The sequence below is a fragment of the Canis lupus genome, chromosome Y (genome assembly GCF_048164855.1).
Source record: "Canis lupus baileyi chromosome Y, mCanLup2.hap1, whole genome shotgun sequence".
NCBI classification, from domain to species: Eukaryota; Metazoa; Chordata; class Mammalia; order Carnivora; family Canidae; genus Canis; species Canis lupus.
The window spans coordinates 14,979,575-14,997,902 of record NC_132877.1 but is presented as its reverse complement, the minus strand read 5'-3'; positions in this window follow the sequence as shown (position 1 = coordinate 14,997,902).

The following is an 18,328-nucleotide window of genomic DNA, read 5'->3' as shown; positions in this document are numbered from 1 at the left end:
CAATAGCCAAACTGTGGAAGGAGCCTCGGTGTCCATCGAAATATGAATGCATAAAGATGTGGTTTGTGTATACAATGGAACATTACCCAGCCATTAGAAATGACAAATACCCACTATTTGCTTCACTGTGGATGGAACTGGAGGGTATTATGCTGAGTGAAATAAGTCAATCGGAGAAGGACAAACATTATATGGTCTCATTCATTTGGGAATTATAAATAATAGTGAAAGGGAATAGAAAGGAAAGGAGAAGAAATGGGTAGGAAATATCAGAAAGGGAGGCAGAAGATGAAGACTCCTAACTCTAGGAAATGAAATAGGGGTGATGGAAGGGGAGGAGAGTGGGGGTGGGCGTGAATGGGTGATGGGCACTGACGGGGGGCACTTGACAGAATGAGCACTGAGTGTTATTCTGTATGTTGCAAATTGAACACCAATAAAAGAGAAATTTGTTATTAAAAAAAGAAAACAAAAACAAACAAACAAATAAAAAAACTAAATAGAAGGAAAGATAAAAAGCTTCCAAGAGAGGCAGAAACTGAAATAATATGTGACCACCAAACCAGTTCTGCAAGAAATACTAAGGGGGATTCTGTAATAGAAGAAGTGCAAGGAAAAAATCCACAGAAACAGGGATTGGATTGGTCTATGATGACAATAAATTCATATCTTTCAGTAGTAACTCTGAACGTGAATGGGCTTAATGACCCCATCAAAAGGCACAGAGTTTCAGTCTAGATAAAAAAGCAAGACACATCTATTTTCTGTCTACAAGAGACTCATTTCTGACATAAGGACACCTACATCCTGAAAATAAATGTTGGAGAAACATGTACCATTCAAATTGTCCTCAGAAGAAAGCAGAGATAGCCATCTTTATACCAGTTAATCTAAAGTTTATCCCGAAGACTATAGTGAAAGATGAAGAGGGACACTATATCATATATAAAGGACCGATCCAACAAGAGGACTTAGCAACCATCAATATTTATGCCCTGAAAGTGGGAGCTGCCAAGTATGTCATCAATTATTAGCCAAAGATAAGATATACTATTATAAGGATCCCTGGGTGGTGCAGCGGTTTGGCGCCTGCCTTTGGCCCAGGGCACGATCCTGGAGACCCAGGATTGAATCCCACGTTGGGCTCCCAGTGCATGGAGCCTGCTTCTCCCTCTGCCTGTGTCTCTGCCTCTCTCTCTCTGTGTGTGACTATCATGAATAAATAAACAAAATCTTTAAAAAAAGAAATACTATTATAATAATACACTTATACTTGGTGACTTGAATGTGGCGCTTTCTACAATTGACAGATCTTCTAAGTACAACTTCTCCAATGAAGCCAGAGCTTTAAATGATACACTGGACCGGAAGGATTTCACAGATATTTACAGAACTTTACATCCAAATGCAACTGAATACACATTCTACTCAAGCATACATGGAACTTTCTACAGCAAAGACCACATACTGGGCCACAAATCAGGTCTTAACTGGTACCAAAAGATTGGGATGGTCCCCTACATATTTTCATACCATATGCTTTGAAATTAGAACTAAATCACAAGAAGTTGTACAGTTTTCACTCACTTGGAGGTTAAGGACCATCCTGCTAAAAGATAAAAGGGTCAACCAGGAAATTAGAGATGAATTTAAGAGATTCATAAAGCTAACGAGAATGAAGATACAACCATTCAAATTCTTTGGGATTCAGCAAAATCAGTCCTGAGGGGGAAATACATCGCAATAAAAGCATCCATCCAAAAACTGGAAAGAAATCAAATACAAAAGCAAAACTTACACCTAAAGGAGCTGGAGAAAAAACAGCAAGTATATCTTACACCCAGCAGCAGAAGAAAGGTAATAAATATTCGAGCATATCTCAATGAAATAGAGAACAGAAGAACTGTGGAACAAGTCAACAAAACTAGGAGTTGGTTCTTTCAAAGAATTAATAAGATAGATAAACAATTAGTCAGCCTTATTAAAAAAGTGAGAGAAGACTCAAATTAATAAAATCATGAATGAGAAAGGAGAGATCGCCACCAACACCAAGGAAATAAAAACAATTTTAAAAACGTATTATGGGCAGCTATACGATCCCATCGTGGTAACCCCATTGAAATGAGGCCAGAGGGAAAGTGACCATTGTGATATTACATTGTTGGAACCCAGGGCACATTCTAGTGGAACTCCAGGCCACATCCCAGTGCTTCTTTTCAATTTTCTATCCTTAAATCTGCACCTCAGATACACAGGATGCCAGCTCATATGCGAAATAAATATCAATAGACCCCTGATGATTTCTCTAAAAAGTAGACTATAGCCTGATTCTCCCACCATGCAGGTTGGGAAACTGGGGAATATGTGAGAGACACCGTGGGTTAGACAGGACACAGAACCAGGAAAACAAGTAGAAAAATAAAGTTCCAAATTCAGCTCCATCTCCAAAAACTAGGAGAGAGAGTTGTGGCTATGGCATTTTTGGCTCATGATGTCAGTGAAGGCGATGACAATGGTAAGCAGTCATCTGGCCAGAAGGGGTCATGGATAGGGCTGACTGAAGGAAGGGGCCCAGAGGTTGGAATCTTGAAGAAGTGACTTCACTTCCTTGGTGATAGGCCGACAACTGTTTTGGAACTCTGGTAACCAGGACACTGCATTCTAGAAATTCCCGCTTCCCAGCTCACATAACTGGAGATGGTCAAGAGAACATGATGTTTTGTTGCTGTTGTCCTACATTCAGGATCTCTGGGCTCAGGAGAGTCCTGACAGAGAAATGTTCATCTTACTGTTGACGTCAGCTCATCCTTTATCTCCAATGCTGCTGGTTGTGTCTGGAGACCTCAACAGGTAGCAAAAGGCAACTTGGGGCAGCCCACTCCAGAGCAGAACACACTGTGATCTCAGCTGAGGCAACTCACACTTCTTTACTCCTGATTATGTGTGTGTTTGTGTGTGTATGCATGTGTGTGTGCTTGTGTAGAATGCATAAAGAGTAACATACCCTTCCTGAGTGACAGACCCTGATCTTCCCACTTTTTCATGATTTGGAAGTTAACTACAATGCCCCTCGTTGTAAGAAGTGAAAAGAAATTATTAGATCTTAACTGGTTGAGGCCTGGACCACACTGATGCTCAAGGAAAGCAGAATGAATACTTTTTTACAGTCCCTGGTGCCATCCTTCCAGTATGGAAACCTCACAATCAACAGAAAAATTTCCTGTATCTACCAGGTATTCACCACAGCCCAATGTGTCCTAGGCCAGCAGATCCATTGGTGAGTCACCACACCATACACAGCACAGGGGCTGAGGGTCGTCTCTACTACCAGTATATTTTGGGACTGTCACTCCATCTCTCTGAGCTTCCTTTTCCTCCTCTGAAAAGTGCTGTGCTAAGAGGATGAACCTCATGGGGGTACTGTGGGAAATCCTAGGAGAAAACATGGTGTATACTTATGTGGTGTCTGGCCCTGTAAAAAGGGATGCTGGGCATATTAATGTGTAGCAGTTGTCTCTGCCCAGCATGAAAGCTCCCACATCAACCCTCAGGAGCCTGTGGAAAGCAGGCAGTTTTCCTGTTTGCAAAGGACTTCTGGGACTCCATCTAACTTGTCCTGTTTCTTGTCCTTTATCTGCCCAGAGGAGAGGACTGGGGGAAGGCAGAACAGCTCAAGGTGCATTCAATATAGCGAAAATGCTGGGGTTGGGATGAAGGTTGGGAATCCTTCATCCAAGAATATAGTTTAAGCACCTATGATTAGACAGATTTCCAGTCACTAAGATTATTGAAGTCACTAAATAGATAACATGACTCAGTCTCAAGTCTAATCAGAGTGTCAGGGAGTCAATCACTCTACCCATCATAGACATGCATGTCCATAGTTATTTAGGTGTGACATCTTCATGTCCACCTCATGGGAATACTGGATCCACCCACATTTGGACCGTTAGGGTGGACGATGATATTAAGGGCACTGGGTGGATCAGTCAGTAAGTCAGTAAGGCCTATACCTTCAGGAGGTCATGATCCCAGGCTCGTGGCTTTGAGCCCTGCTCAGTTGGGAGCCTGCTTCTCTTGCTCACTCTGCAGCTCAACCTGTTTATCCTGTCTCTCTCTCTTAGGATTTCATAAATTCCCTTAAAAATGATTGTAAAATATCAAGTAAAACTCAGATAAGTCTTTGGATCCAGAAGGAGAACCTTGATGCCTCCACAGAGCACATTGGGAGACTCCTGTGGTTGTTACTGGGGAGCGACTCTCAGAGCCCTGGATCTCATAGGTCTCTTGATTTCCATTGGGACGACATCATTTTAGGGGCTTCCTGTGAAGAGACAAATGAGTCATATACAGCAGCAGATGGGGTCCTTAATCTTAACTCGAACCCTATTCTTAAACAGACCCTATTCCATAACCTGAAACTTAATCCTGACCTTAACCCAAGCCCAAACCCTAACATCCCTAAACCTAATGCTAACCCTAACCTGAGTCCTAACGCAAACCCAATCCTGAACCCGAAACCGAAACTTAACCCCAAACATAAGATGAATGCTAACACTAACCAGAACCCAAAACCTAACCCTAACACGAAACCGAACACTAACCCTAAACTGAACATGAGCCATTACCCAAACCGTAAGACCTAACTGGAACCCGAAACAGAAACCTGACCACAACCCTAACCCTAAAACAAACACGAACCCTAACCTGACCCTAAACCATCCCAAACCAGAGCCGGAAACTGAACCTGAAACCTAATCCCAACCCTAAATTTAACCCTAAACCTTAACCCTTATCATAACCCTAAACCCTATACACTAACAATAACCCTCATCCTAAACCCTAACCCTATCCCAAAGCCTAATCCTAATCCTAACCCTAAATCGTAATCCTAACCCGAACCCTAACCCTAAACCTAACCATAAGCATAATTCCAGTTGGAACTTAGACGTGACATGCCATTGTGTTGGCCATATCGCATTGGTCAGGAGCCAGTCACTAAGCACCTCAGGGTTACACAGGGATACTTATGTCACAGGTCAGGATTGCTGGGATCCATTGTGAAGGCAGTGGCCCTCAGAGGCCTGAATGAGGCAACTATATCCTCTTCTAAATATAACAGGAAACAATCGGCCAGTTTTACTACAGAAGATGAGCATGTTTGCATCTTTGAGCATTTCCACCTCATCGTGGTGCCCCCATTAAAATGAGACCAGAGGGAAAGTGACCATTGTGATATTATGTTGCTGGAACCCAGGCCATTGACAGTTAAGTGACAAAGCCACCCAGGTGCCGCTAGAATATTTAATCCTCAATCAACTCAGTGAATGAATCTCCATGGTATCTTCCATTGAATCATTTGTATAGTTTATACTTGGTTATCTCCAAAATATGGGTTTTGCTAGCCCAAATCCACAAGGATGTTGACAATTTCACTTCTATGTGCCAGCAGATGGGGAGTCAGTCTTTGGCACGAAACCATTTACACACTATCCAATGCATCTTGTCCACATCTCTATGTTCTGTAGGGGATACTCTAAACTTCCACCTTATATTTGGTATCAGTAATACTTTAAGCCTTGTTCCTGATCCTCCACATGTGGGACTCTGCACACTGGAAACTACACTGATCCCAGGATAATTGCTTCATCAGTTCCTTCAGGATGAAAGGGATATTTCCCCACTGATACTTCAGTCCTTTCCCTCCTCTTGTTCCCAAACCTTTTGACTAAAGGATCTTAAGAAAGAATCCTCTCCCTTTTTCATAGGGCTTTTGCATGCAGCTCCAGTTGCGGCTACATTCCATGCCCATCTCTGGCATGAACCGAAGAGGAGAAAGGCTATTTAGACAGAGTTGGAGCAATCTCCGTCCAGATTTCACCCACCATGATCTAATATTTTCCTTCAGAAAGTGCAGCCAAAAGTCAGAAAAAGGCTTCCCTTAAGGAAAGGCAGCTTGCTATCACCAAGGCAGCTGTGGTCTCTGATGGGACAAGAAACAGATGAAGAGAAACACAAGGTCTTGTCCATGGTATTACTGTTACGGTAGGTATTTGGGTTCCCACCTGGGAGGGCAGATGGAAGGTGGCATGGTGTAAGACTCAGACACTCAGTACGGGATAGCAGGATAGCCATTCACATACTGGAAGGCCTACAATTTGAATTGGATTCTTGGCTTATTGTGGAGACCATTACAAGGAAACAATTCAGGGTAGTTGTTTTAGTTGAATTAACAATAATATCAATTAATTTTCTCAATCATGATTTGAGGATCCTTTTGCAATATGACTCCTGTATGCAACACATACTCTTTAAATTGAACTGGATTGCACTACAGATGTTGATATTTCCCCCCTGGAGAGAGAGAGATATTCTGCCTCATTGAAAACACCAATTATTTTCCTCAGAATCATATTTATTGTTACTGGAGATCCTTAATATCTACATCGTGTTTTCCCCCAGTGGTGATTTCTGGAAAGCTAGGCAGCATGTGATTTTTAAAATGAGTGATACAAAGATTGAGGGTTCTAGGGATCTAGAGACAGATGCCCCATGGATTCCATGGCTGACCAAGGAGTGCAGGGCTGTGAACTACACATTAAGAGGAAAAAGAAACAGAGGATCAAAAGGACATCAAGGGCTGGTACCCTTCCCAGGGGCAGGAGACAATGTTTGACTTTTCCCTCCCTTCACCTGCAGACTGGGGGATTTTGAATGAGATATATTACTGCTAATATATCCATCTCTCTCTGTGGCCAAAGATGCCCTGGGCAGGAAGGGTTGGGTGAAGATCCTTGTCTTCCAAGACATGGAGGAAAGAGAAGGCACAGGCTAGTGACAGGTTGTGCAGGGTTGTATTCATTCCCAAGCAGCATTCAAACCATGAAGGTGTCCCTGGATTTCGCAAGATTTATTATCTGATTGATTGTTTGCTAAGGGAGTGTGTCAACATACCCGTGACCACTCCTCTCTGCTTTTTTGATATTATAGAGAAACACCAAGGTGAAGGCCAACTCAGAGAAGAGAAAAGGGCAGGAATAATGTGACAGGAATGAGTTTGTGGAGCGAGGGTTGAGCATGGAGGCAGTCAATATGCCCAACATAATGTCTTGGGGACAGTGACTGTTTCTTGGAGGGACAGGGTGGTTCAGAGGCTGCTTGTTGGCCTCACTTATGAAATCAGAGACAGAAAATCATCCTGAGGTATAGACCTTCTCCTCTCCTCCTGGGAAACAGATCCTGGTACCTGGAGGAATGCAGTGGCGAGGACAGAGTAGTACTCCAGGTTCAGAGACACAATCCTAGGAGCAGTGATCCAAGTTCGCTCATCAGCTCTGACTCCATTATCTCTTTCCCAAGGGCAACCTGTGTCTGTTACTGGCCCAATGTACACAAAAGTCTGTCTTACAAATCCTGAGGATTAGGACACAGACCCCAGCCATATGTATGACACTTACATCTGTCATTGAGCATTCCTTTTTTCTATTTCTTACTTAACCCTAATTTACCTCTGTGCCTCTATTCCATTCTACATTTGGATGATTACCATTCTAGGGACACCTGAGTGGCTCAGCAGTAGAGCATTTTCCTTCATCTCAGGGCACAATCTTAGGAGCCATGATGGAGTCCCACATTGAGCACCTTGCATGGAGCATGCTTCTCCATCTGTCTGTATGTCTGCTTCTCTCTGTGTGTCTCTCATGGATGATTATCACTCTGGAGGACACGGTCCCAACCTGATGCTTTGCACCTGGCATCTCTGTTTCTATAGTATACCTGGTGCTGATCACCTCACCTAACCTACTGGTGTCCCTCTGAATTCTGAGCTGGGTTTGGACCACTGAGTGCAACTGATCAGTCATGCATGGTATGCAGGGAACAGGGTTGGGAATCTGATGGCAGGGCTTCCATTGTCATGGTTTGGAATCTTCTGCTGGTGGATTGTTGCCAAGGGAGAATAATCAGGGACTATCTCACAGACAAATAATGTGATCAATTATGACAAGGGCTATTGGTTATCTCCCTGGGCTGCTTACACAAGATACTGTTCTGACTTCCTGTAAGTAGGAAAGCCTAGTGAATTGGTTGGTTTCCTTGGCGTGTTACTGATGAGTTCATGCCAATGTTCAAATTTACCTTTGTTCAGCAATGCCTGTGTGTATTTTCTATTTGCAGTTCCCATTTTGGTCCTTGTCTCACTTGGGAGAGGCTGACTCACTCAGAGAAAACAGAGACCCACATGTGCTGCTGCATATGGTCTAGTCATCTTCATATTCAGCTGAATTGGAAGATCTTCTTGACCACTCATGTCATGCTAGATCATCTGGATAGAAGCCGTTAAGGCTCCAGATAGAATGCAATAGACCATGGCTATGTCTACGATGAAAGCAAACTAATGAACAATAAACAAGTTAAGAGTACATAAAAAAGTGCTTCAAAATGAGGAACGACATTTGCCCAAACCAGATCAAGAGAAAAAATCCTGGAAGCCATAAGAATCAACCTGAAAGCTAGACAGATCCTTACTTAATGTACCTCACAGCTTGTTCGGCCTACATGACTTTATTGGTCCAAATACAGAAGTTGTTAACAATAACACCGATTCCTCCAAACCCAGCCAACAGGATATCTAGGGCAATGTGATCGTCATTCTCTATTAATCTCATCTCTATTGAATCCCAATATGGATTCAGCTGATCCATATTCCATCTGGGATATACATAGTATTACCAGTAGCATTTGCCATAATTAGAGATCGCTCCTTTTCTGGCTTCCTGATTGGTTCAATTTCCTCCTATGGGAACAGTTTTCTAATATTTGCATAAATAGTAATTCCTCCAAGTTTTGTGCCTGAACAAACAAAAGTGGCCTTATTTGGAAATACACACATAAGTTGGAAATTCCAGCCTTGGTGATTCATTTCATTGGATGAAATACACATTTCCCAGAGGGATTTACCATGAGGGTCAGTGATGAATGCCATATCCAGCGGTCAGAAAAACAGGGAGTCATGGACCCTGTTTGGCTATGTTCTCATCTGGCAATGATTATTATTAGTATAGCAAGTATAATAAGAAGAAAATGGGGGCAATGGGTCATTCTGGATGAAGGGCCACAAAAGGTCTGAGGAAAGAGAGAAGAATTATTTTAACTGAGCTAAGAGAAAATTGAAATGAATTAGATGACAATCTTGTCCCATTATCTTGGGTGGAAGCTGCCCAACATCTATCATCATTTGCCTGTGCTGAAAGTCTTGGGTCAATGTCTTTTTCCAATGATTGACTACTTCCAGAAGATGTCTGAGGTGCCTGTTTCAGTAGCTTTCTTATTTTGTCCACTTCTGAATTTTTTAAAAGTTAATTAAAAGTTTGAACCTCCTAGAGTTTCATTGCTCTTCTTACATAGACCTCATAAGACCACTTTCAGTGATTTGTCAGGGAAGTTTTTCACATTTGTCTCTTCCTTCAGATACATTTGAAGAGCAGGACAAGGCTGCTATGAAAATTTGAGGAGCATTTACCTTACCTTGGTGGTGAAAAACTTGGGTAATATCCTGGGTTCTTTAAGATGTTACCATCTCTGCATGTAGTAAAGTAGTGCCCTCTAGTCTGGGTGCTGAATTTCCTACATTTATGAATAGTCCAGCTCTGAATTTACAGTGAAAGAAAAAGTTTGTTTGTTTTTTTTATGATAGGCACACAGTGAGAGAGAGAGAGAGGCAGAGACACAGGCAGAGGGAGAAGCAGGCTCCATGCACCGGGAGCCCGACATGGGATTCAATCCCAGGTCTCCAGGATCGCGCCCTAGGCCAAAGGCAGGCGCCAAACCACTGCGCCACCCAGGGATCCCTGAAAGAACAAGTATTACCAAAGGAAATGGACTGGATAACCATCCTTACTAGTGTCTACTTGCAACAAGGGAATTCACAGGATTCTGAAAGTTTCTTCTATTTAATGGAAAACTGAATACATTTTCCCATCCTTAAATAGGTTATATCTTATTTATAAAGTGAACTATTAACTGTGTTCTAGCAAAATTATAATTTCTTTTGAACTCTATATTACTTCTTGTGAAGATTCAGAGCAAATACACGGATATATTTCACATTCTATAGCTTTCTTTTTTGAATATGTTATATACTTTGAATCATGAACCATATTGCTTTTTCAGACTCACTTCTTTTATTTTGATGAATACATATAGCATCTATTGAGGTCTTTTTAATGCCTTGAAAGCTCAATTATTTTTTTTAGCTCAATTATTTTTTATTTCATTCTTGTTTTATTATTTTCTTCTTGATAGAGGGAAGGAGTGTAAGTCTGGATAGGGGTGCCGATAGAGGAGGAGGAAGGGAATCGTTAGCCAGATCCTTGCTCAGCATGGAGCCTGAGGAGGGGCTTGAACTCAGGAGTCTGAGATCAAGACACAAGTCTGAGATCATGACACATGACAAAAATCTGGCCACTCCCCCTCATTATCTGTATACATCTATGACCACTAGTTTACTGTAGAATAAGGGATCTTGTAGGTAACTTTCCAGAACAGTCCAATAAGCTTTGCCATTCAAAATGGATCACCTGAATATCCAAACCACGAGTGTGTATAAGCTGATTGGTCACTTAACACCAGATCATACCTTCATCTTAAAGAATTCTAAATGGCATAGGGATATCTCTTGGCTTTTTGGAGGGGTTAGGAAAAAATTTAAGTACATCTCTTCATTAGGCTCAGATTCAAATTTCAGCTGTTTACTGTTTCCTCACACCTGGCTATGTGTGGGGTCAATTTTAGAGTCAAATGGCACTTTGGTGCTTCAGGTGAATTTTCGGGGAAAATGAGGTATCGCGAGTTGGGGAGGAGTGGGAAGGATGTTCAGTAGGAAGAGACACAGAAAAATAATAATAGAAGTAGAGACAGACAAACAGCTGGAGAAAGGTGAGGGGAGAATTTTCTAAAGAGGTGCCTCTAGTTTATTCTTGCTTAGCATTGTCAAATTGTTTTTTAGTTTTGGCCAAGCAAATGGTTAATGAAACAACTTTCAAAGTTGAATTCCTTTTTGATACCTCAGTGTATCAACCAACAGTGCTGGCCATTCATCTTCCTTCTTTTCTAAGAGATTCCTCTAGGAATGAATTTGTTCAGTTCCATTAACCCACAGTTGGCCTTGAAGAACCAAAACATCATTGATGAAGTGGTGGGTTCAGGAATAAAATCGTGATAAGCAGACATAGGTGAAACCTACACTTTTTCAGGTAGAGGATAGGGTTCAAGTTTCAATTATCCCAATATAGCTGGTGACATTTGATGGAAATATCACATTTGTGTACCTCATACTGTGAGTCCCAAAAATGACAACTGGACACCATTGAACAAACAGCCAATGATGTGTCCACCACAGCAGGCAAAAACTCAGAGTGAATACTCTCAGGACAAAAAACTGAGATAGTCGGAGAAACTCAACTAATGGGATTGGTGAGGTCAGCTCAGTTCTTCAGGGTGGATGTCAGTCCTGTGAGATCCTCACACTCACTGCTCTGTGAGACTGGCTAAGAGAAGAGTCACAGGGCACTATTCCTGTTTCTATGCTCAGATACTTATTCTTATGACACACACCAGTTTTACACAGCACAGCACAGCACAAAATGGGAACCAAAAAAGACAGCATAAGGGAACCTAAGGGAATGGTCTGATTCCATAACGGTCCAAAGAAATGGGAAGAAAAACAAGACCTAGGTGCCCGACTCAGTACAAAGTGTCTAGAAACTGCCTCAGAGAACACATTTCAGATCCAGGGCTCCCTCTTCATGGGAGGGCTCCCTCCTATGGACTCCATAGCTGCCAGGAACAAGGCACAGGGACCTCTCTGACCACTACCCTTGTTCAATGCAACAGGAAGCTCTGAAGATGTCCTGTGGCCCCCTTGTGATTGCATGTAAAATGAACAGCGGCCAACCAAATAAAAATAGCAAAGAATATTCATCAGTTCTTCTTAGGGAAAGGGAGTCAGCCACTATTATTTTTGTTGTGCAGAGCCCCAGCATCAGACAGAAGGGTACAAACTCATGCTAAGGGGTAAATGGAAAGCTTTAATTATGCCTTGAGGAGAAGCTATTGTATGGAGAGGCTATAGTGAGCTGTCCGGAAGTGAGGCAACTTATGTGATTCTGAATGGTGATCCTTTCTGATTGGTGGGTCCGAATTCGGAAAGTGAGACAAGTGTTAGGAAAGCTCTCAGTTATAGAGAGGTGTAGGTGGGACAGTAATTATGAGGTAGAATCCTGAGCCTGTAGCTAGAGTTTATAAGGGTCATTCAGTAGAAGCTTGAACCAGTTGGACCGATGGTTCTGGTGTAAACCAAGTACTAGGTGCTACATACAGTCGCCAAATATCCTACCCTCTATCTTATACAGACCAGGCCTTCTCCCTGGACTGACTGCAAGACAATGGGCTGGTTCAAGGATTGGCTGTGGGTCAGAAATCTCCCTGAATGAACTACATGGCTATGATCTATACTTTCAATTTACCATGTAGACGGGACTACCTATCAAGAGAAGGATGAAGAAATATTGGGCAGGGCTGAAGAAAGAGATTATACACTTAAAAATCCCAAGTTGTCAAGTGCCTGAATGAGAGCAAATGCTGCAAGGTGAGAATCCTTCAAAGGAGCATATCATTAAGGGTGAGGATAGTGGTCCCTGGTTGCTCGGTATGTTAAGTGTCTTATTCAAGATTTTGGCTCAGCTCCTGAACTCAGGGAACTGGTTTGAGCTCAATAGCAGGATTTGCAGGAAATCTTCGTGGGATTCTCTCTCACCTCCTGCTCCTCCCTCCACAGAATCTCTCTCTATCTCCAAAATATATTAAACAACTACTTGAGAAACAAAACAGTTGCTGGTTCATAGGGCAGATCTATCTTTAACTCTTCGAGGAACCCTCACACATTTTTCCAGAATGGCTGCACCAGTTGACATTCCCACCATGAGTGCAAGAGAGTTCCCCTTTCTCCACATACTCTCTAATATTTGTGGTTTCCTGCCTTGTTAATTTTCCCCATTCTCCCTGATGTGAGTTGGTATCTCATTGTGGTTTTGATTTGTATTAGCCTGATGGCTAATGATGGCATTTTCTCATGTGCTTTCTGGCCATGTCTATGTCTTCCTCTGTGAGATTTCACTTCATGTCTTTTGCCAAATTCATGACTGGATTGTTTGTTTCTTTTTAAAAAAATTTTTAAATTATTTATTTATGATAGTCATACAGAGAGAGAGAGAGAGGCAGAGACACAGGCAGAGGGAGAAGCAGGCTCCATGCACCGGAAGCCTGATGTGGGACTCGATCCCTGGTCTCCAGGATCGCGCCCTGGGCCAAAGGCAGGCGCCAAACTGCTGCACCACCCAGGGATCCCCTGTTTCTTTTTTTAATATGAATATATGTTTTTGGTGTTCAGTTTGCCAACATATAATATAACACCCAGGGATCATCCCATCAAATGCCTAACTCAGTGCACATCACCCAATCACCCCAACCCCTATCCACCTCCTCTTCCACAACACTTAGTTCATTTCCCAGAGTTAGGTGTCTTTCATGTTCTGTCTCTCATTCTGATATTTCCCACTAATTTTTCTGCATTTCCCTTTACTCCCTTTCATTATTTTTATATTCCCCCAATGAATGAGACCATATAATGTTTGTCCTTCTCCGATTGACTTATTTCACTCAGCATAATACCCTTCAGATCCATCCACGTTAAAGCAAAAGGTGGGTATTTGTCCTTTCTTTTTTTTTTAATTTTTTTTTTATTTATGATAGGCACACAGTGAGAGAGAGAGAGAGAGAGGCAGAGACACAAGGCAGAGGGAGAAGCAGGCTCCATGCACCGGGAGCCTGACGTGGGATTCGATCCCGGATCTCCAGGATCGCGCCCTGGGCCAAAGGCAGGCGCTAAACTGCTGCGCCACCCAGGGATCCCGGGTATTTGTCCTTTCTAATGGCTAAGTAATATTCCACTGTATACATATACCACATCTTCTTGACCCGCTCATCTTTTGATGGACACTGAGGCTCTTTCCGCAGTTTGGCTATTGTGGACATTGCTTCGATAAACATCGGGGTGCAGGTGTCTGGGCATTTCATTGCATCTGTGTCTTTGGCGTAAATCCACAGCAGTGCAATTGCTGGGTCATATGGCAGATTTATTTTTAACTCTTTGAGGAACCTAAGCACAGATTTCCAGAGTGGCTGCACAAGTTCACATTCCCGCCAAGAGTTCAAGAGGGTTCCCCTTTCTCCACATCTTCTCCAAAATAATATATGGTTTCCTGCTTTGCTAATTTTCCCCATTCTCACTGGTGTGAGATAGTACCTCATTGTTTTGTATTGATTTGTATTTCCCTGATGGCCAGTGATGTGGAGCATTTGCTCATGTGCTTACTGGCCATGTCTATGTCTTCCTCTGTGAGATTTCTGTTCATGTTTGTTTCTTTATTCTTGAGTTTAATAAGTTCTTTATAGATCTTGGATATAGCCCTTTATCTGACAAGTCATCTGCAAATATCTTCTCCCATTCTGTAGGTTGTCTTTTAGTGTTTTTGACTGTATAGCTTGCTGTGCAAAAGTTTCTTACCTTGATGAAGTCACAATAGTTCATTTTTGTTTTTGTTTCTCTTGACTTCATGGATGTATCTTGCAAAAAGTTACTGGCCAAGTTCCAAAAGGGTGTTGCCTGTGTTCTTCTCTAGGATTTTGATGGAATCTTGTCTCACATTTAGATCTTTCATCCATTTTGAGTTTATCTTTGTGTATGGTGCAAGAGAGTAGTGTAGTTTCATTCTTCTGCATGTGGATGTCTATTTTTCCCAGCATCATTGCTTGAAGGTATTGTTTTTTTTTCCCAGTGGATAGTCTTTACTCCTTTGGTGAATATTAGTTGACCATAAATTTGAGGGTCAATGTCTGGATTCTCTATTCTGTTCCATTGATCTATATGTCTGTTTGTGTGCCAGTATCACACTGTCTTGATGACCACAGCTTTGTAGTACAACCTGAAATCTGGCATTGTGATGCTCCCAGCTATGGTTTTCTTTGTAAAATTATGCTGGCTGCCATTCAAATACTAACCAGACCCTACCTTGGTTAGCTCCCAAGATCTGACGAGATTGGGTGCATTCAGGGTTGTAGGGTCCGCAAAGGATACAGTCAACAAAACTAAAAGAAAACCTACAGAATGGGAGAAGATATTTGCAAATGACATATCAGATAAGGGGCTAGTTTCCAAGATCTATAAATAACTTAATAAACTCAACACCATAGAAACAATCCAATCATGAAATGGGCAAAAGACATGAACAGAAATCTCACAGAGGAAGACATAGACATGGCCAACACGCACATGGAAAAATTCTCTGCATCACTTGCTATCAGGAAAATACAATCAAAACCACAATGAGATACCATCTCACACCAGTGAGAATGGGGAAAATTAACAAGGCATGAAACAAAAAATGTTGGAGAGGATGGGGAGAAAAGAGAACCCTCTTACACTGTTGGTGGGAATGTGAACTGGTGTAGCCAGTCTGGAGAACTGTGAGGAGGTTCCTCAAGTGTTAAAAATAGACCTGCCCAATGACCCAGCAATTGCACTCTTAGGGATTTACCCCAAAGATACAGATGCATGAAACACTGGGACACCTGCACCCCAATGTTTATAGCAGCAATATCCACAATAGCCAAACTGTGGAAGGAGCCTCAATGTCCATCGAAAGATGAATGGATAAAGATGTGGTTTCTGTATACAATGGAATATTACTAAGGCATTAGAAATGACAAATACCCCCCATTTGCCTCAACGTGGATGGAATTGGAGGGTATTATGCTGAGTGAAATGAATCAATCGAAGGACAAACATTATATGTTCTCATTCATTGGGGAATATAAATAATAGTGAAAGGGAATAGAAGGGAAGGGTGAAGAAACTGGTAAGAAATATCGAAAGGGAAAAAAATATATCGAAAGGGAGACAGAACATAAAAACTCCTAACTCTAGGAAGTGAACTAGGGGTGGTGGAAGGGGGGGATGGGGGTGAATGGGTGATGGGCACTGAGGGGGGCACTTGACCGCTTGAGCACTGTGTTTCATGCTGTATGTTGGCAAATTGAACACCAATAAAAATAAATTTATTGTTAAAAATAAATAAATAAAATTCCCCTGGCTACTCGGGTCTTTTCTGATTCTACACATACCTTAAAGTATTTTGTTTAAACTCTCTGAAGAAAGTTCATAGTATTTTTATAGGGATTGCTGTAAACTTGTAAATTGCCCTGGGTAGGACTGACATCTTCACAATATTAATTCTTCAAATCCATGAGCATGGAATATTTCTCCATCTGTTTTTGTTTTCCTCAATTTCTTTCAGAAGTGTTCTGTAGTTTTTAGATCCTTTACCTCTTTGGTGAGGTTTATTCCTAGGTATCTTATTCTTTTGGGTGCAATTGTAAATGGGATTGACTCCTTAATTTGTCTTTCTTCAGTCTCACTGTTAGTGTATAGAAATGTCCCTCACTTCTGGGCATTGAATTTGTATCCTGCCACACTGCCAAATTGCTGTATGAGTTCTAGCAATCTTGGGGTGGAGTCAGTTGCGTTTTCTATGTACAGTATCATGTCATTGATGAAGAAGGAGAGTTTGACTTCTTTGCCAATTTGAATGCCTTTTATTTCTTTTTGTTGTCTAATTGTTAAGGCTAAACTTCTAGTACTATGTTGAATAGCAGTGGTGAAAGTGGTGAAAATCCCTGTCTTGTTCCTGATCTTAGGAGAAAGGCTGCTAGTGTTTCCCATTGAGAATGAATTTTGCTCTGGACTTTTAAGATGTTGAGGAATGTTTCCTACACTCTGAAGAGATTTGATCAGGAATCTTGTTGTATTTTGTCACAGGCTTCCTCTGCATCCTCCATGAGAGGATCCTATGGTTCTTGTTTTTTCTCTTGCTGATGTGATGAATCACATTGATTTTTTTTACGAGTGCTGCATCAGCCTTGCATCTCAGGGAGAAGTCACACTTGGCTATGGTGAATACTCTTCCTAATGTATTGTTGGATCCTATTGGCTAGTATCTTGTTGAGAATCTCTGCATCCATGTTCATCAAGGATATTGGTCTATAATTCTCCTTTTTGGTGGGGTCTTTGTCTGCTTTTGGAATTAAGATGATACTGGCCTCATAGAATGAGTTTGGAAGTATCCTATTTCTTTCTATATTTCCAAAGAGCTTTAGTAGAATAGGTATGGTTTCTTCTTCTTCTTCTTCTTTTTAATAATAAATTTACTTTTTATTGGTTTTCAATTTGCCAACATACAGAATAACACCCAGTGCTCATCCTGTCAAGTGCCCCCCTTAGTTCCCATCACCCAGTCACCCCCAGCCCCCACCCTCCTCCTCTTCCACCACCCCTAGTTAATTTCCCAGAGTTAGGAGTCTTCCATGTTCTGTCTCCCTTTCTGACATTTCCTACCCATTTCTTCTCCCTTCCCCTCTATTCCCTTTCACTATTGTTTATATTCCCCAATGAGTGACTCCATATAATGTTTGTCCTTCTCCAATTGACTTATTTCACTCAGCATTATACCTTCCAGTTCCATCCATGTCGATGCAAGTGGTAGGTATTTGTCATTTCTAATGGCCAAGTAATACGTTTCTTCTTTAATTGTTTGATAGAATCCTGAGGGAAGCCATCTGACCCTGGACTTTTTTGTCTTGGGAGGTTTTTGATGAGTGCCTCAAATTCTTACTTCGTTATTGGCCTGTTCAGGCATTCTATTTCCTGCAGGTCCAGTTTTGGTAGTTTTCGGTTTTCCAGAAATGCATCCATTTCTTCTAGATTGCCTAATTTATGCACATAAAGCTGCTCATAATATGTTTTTAAAATTGTTTGTATTTCCTGGGTATTGGTAGTGCTCTCTCCTTTCTCATTCATGATTTTATTAGTCTTTTCTCTCTTTTTTTCAATAAGGGTGGTTAATTGTTTATCTCTCATTAATTCTTTCAAAGAACCAACTCTTCGTTTTGTTGATCTGTTCCACAGTTCTTCTGGTCTCTATTTCATGGAGTTTTGCTCGAATCTTTATTGACTCTCTTCTTCTGCTGGGTGTAGGATCTAGTTGCTTTTTTTTTCTCCAGCTCCTTTAGGTGCAAGGTTAGCTTTTGTATTTGAGTTCTTTCCAGTTATTGGATGGATGCTTGTATTGCCATGTATTTCCCCTCAGGACTGCTTTTGCTCTATCCCAAAGATTTGAATGGTTGCATTTTCATTCTCATTAGTTTCCATGAGTCT